Raw genomic sequence first — 2,727 nt, 5'->3', positions numbered from 1 at the left:
CGCGGCATGTGGGATCTTCCCGGACCAGGGAACGAACCCGTGTCCCTTGCATCGGCAGGTGGACTCTCAACCACTGCGCAACCAGGGAAGCCCTAAGCACTTTATTTGTTAAATATTTATTTATTTATTTTTGGCTGCATTGGGTCTTCGTTGGTGCGCTCCAGCTTTCTCTGGTTGCGGCGAGCAGGGGCTACCAGTGGGGGCTACGCTTTGTTGCGGTGTGTGGGCTTATTGTGGTGGCTTCTCTTGTGGAGCACGGGCTCTAGCCATGTAGGCTTCAGTAGTTGTGGCACACGGGCTCAGTAGTTGTGGCTCCCGGGCTTAGTTGCTCCATGACATGTGGGATCTTCCCGGACCAGGGATCGGACCCGTGTCCCCCACATTGGCAGGCAGATTCTTATCCACTGCGCCACCACGGAAGTCCCCCAAGCACTTTATATGTATTTTCACAGCTACCCTATGTGGTGGGTACTACTCTTATCACCACTTTTTGTGGATGAGCAAACTGAGGCATAGAGTGAGGTTGAGTCACTTACCCAAAGTTACACTAGAAGTTTGAGACATAGTTGGGGTTTCTTGACCCTTTAACCAAAGGTTCTGGCTTAGTTTACCTGCCAGGTTGTGGCAGATACCCAAGCTGTTCTCTTGCTGGCCCATCCTCCCACTCCTACAAGTAACCTTGAACTCATAGGTGTTTCTATTTCTCATCATGAGATTTCAGGTTTGTTTTCCTCTTTCTTAGAAATACTATCCATTTTACCTGCCCAAATTTCAATTCTCCTGTTGCTCTCCTGCTTCCAAGTTCCTTGGGGAGCCATGCATCCTCCACCCTGGCATCTCTTCCTGCTGGATTTCCAACCTCTCCTTGTCTGGCTTCTTCCCATCGGCACTTAAACATCCCTGAGTTTCTCCCATCTCAAAATCATCATCATCATCATCATCATCATCAATTCTAAGATACCTTTGCCCTCTGGAACTTTCTAGCTGATCTTTATTCTCCCCTTTCTGCATGGACAACTTGTCAAGAGAGGTGTCTATACCTGCTGTCTCCAGCTGTCTCAGTCCTCAACCCTGCAATCCAGGAGCTGACCCCTGCTGTGTTGTGTGATAGAAGGAGCCTGTGTTCCTGACTTGGAGGAAACAAACTGGTTATACTTGGATTGTTCATGAGAAATAAGCTTTTATCAAGTTTAAGCCACTGTAATGTTGAGCCTCTGTTATAGCATTTGGACGTAGAGCCTACTTAATATAGATGCTAACACAGAAAAAGGAAAAGGCAGGGATGAAAGATGGAAACTTGAGTCCTAGTGACATTATTTGGGTCCCTGAATCCAGCCATGTCTGAAGGCCTCAACTTTGCACAAATAAAAGTAGATAAATTCCCTGTTGTATTTAAGATAGTTGGCATCATTTTCTGTTAGTTAGAGCTGAAAGTCTTACTGATATGGTGTGTTTCGGGGAACATTTTATGACGAGGTACGGGAGACTCTGTGCCTACCCACCCAGGCCTGGAGACCTCTCTGACAGGGATGTCGCATCCACTGTGGAAGCAGCCACAGTGGTCCTGGGATACACAGTCTGTGCCATCAAAGATGAGGCTAGGGTCACACTCACAGCCCTCATGGCATTGGGTAGAACAGTGAGCAGGGCTGAGAGGCGGGACACAGCCCCCATGACAGGTCCATGCACAGATGCTGTAGTGGCTTCAGGTGGACAAGTCAGGGCTGCAGGTGGATGGCACAGGTGAGTGCTTGGGACTCAAGTTTCCTTTTCCAGTCCTATTGCCTCCTGCATCCAGTCAGGCTAGCTTCCCATTGGTGTTTTCCAACCTCCACAACTTTGCAATTACAGTTTCCTTTCCCTTGGATGCCCCTCCCACACGCTCTCCAGGCAATTCTATCTATGTCAGGTCTTCTCTGATCTCCATCAGAAGAGAGGGCTCTTCCTGCCAGCCCACAACCTGCCCGGCATACATTGCAGACCCAGCCAGAGCACTCATAGCAAAGTTGGGGACTCCTCCAGGGTATCACGGGGATCCCAGCCTCCTGGCGAGCCTGCAGTGTAGGCTGTGGGGCAAAGGGGAGACAGATAGTGAGAAAAAGAGACAGGCACAAAAAACAGAAAGACCTTGTTAAACTGCTGTCCCTCCAGGTCTGGCTGCTTCTTCAAATGTAGTCTTAACTCTTCAAGTCCCACCCTTCTTAAACTGGCCCCGCTCACCCAGGCCTAAACTTCTCCATTGGTCCTCCATCGTTCATCCTCTGGTGGCCCAAATCTGAGTTTCCGGAGCTTCACCCACTATCTCCACCCAGCCCCGCACACTCACAGCAGAATTCAGGCATCCTCCAGGGCCCAGGCGTATGCCCAGAGCCTGACAGGTGACAATGTAGGTGACCAGGGCTTGGCCGACTGTTCAGCAGATGCCGTGGGGCGCACACATAGGGCAGGCATCTCCGGCGGTAGGCGAGGTGGCGGCGGCCATGAATGAAGGGTGGTGATTCCAGAATTCCATCCACCTACAGGGAGGGAATACGGGAGGGGAGAACAGCCAGGGAAGGGGGTAGTGGCTGTCAGCAGACATTCTTGGAAATGTCAATGAAGGATCAGAGAGGGATCAAGGAGAACATTCATGGTTGGTTAACGGGGGGTTTAGTCATTAGGGATCAAAAGAGACTACAGTGGGAGGTCAGTTGGAGGCTAAATGGAGGGTCAATAAAGAATCCAATG

Source organism: Physeter macrocephalus, unplaced genomic scaffold, assembly GCF_002837175.3.
Source record: "Physeter macrocephalus isolate SW-GA unplaced genomic scaffold, ASM283717v5 random_225, whole genome shotgun sequence".
NCBI classification, from domain to species: Eukaryota; Metazoa; Chordata; class Mammalia; order Artiodactyla; family Physeteridae; genus Physeter; species Physeter macrocephalus.
The sequence above is the reverse complement of the archived record's forward strand: the minus strand, read 5'-3'. Positions refer to the sequence as shown.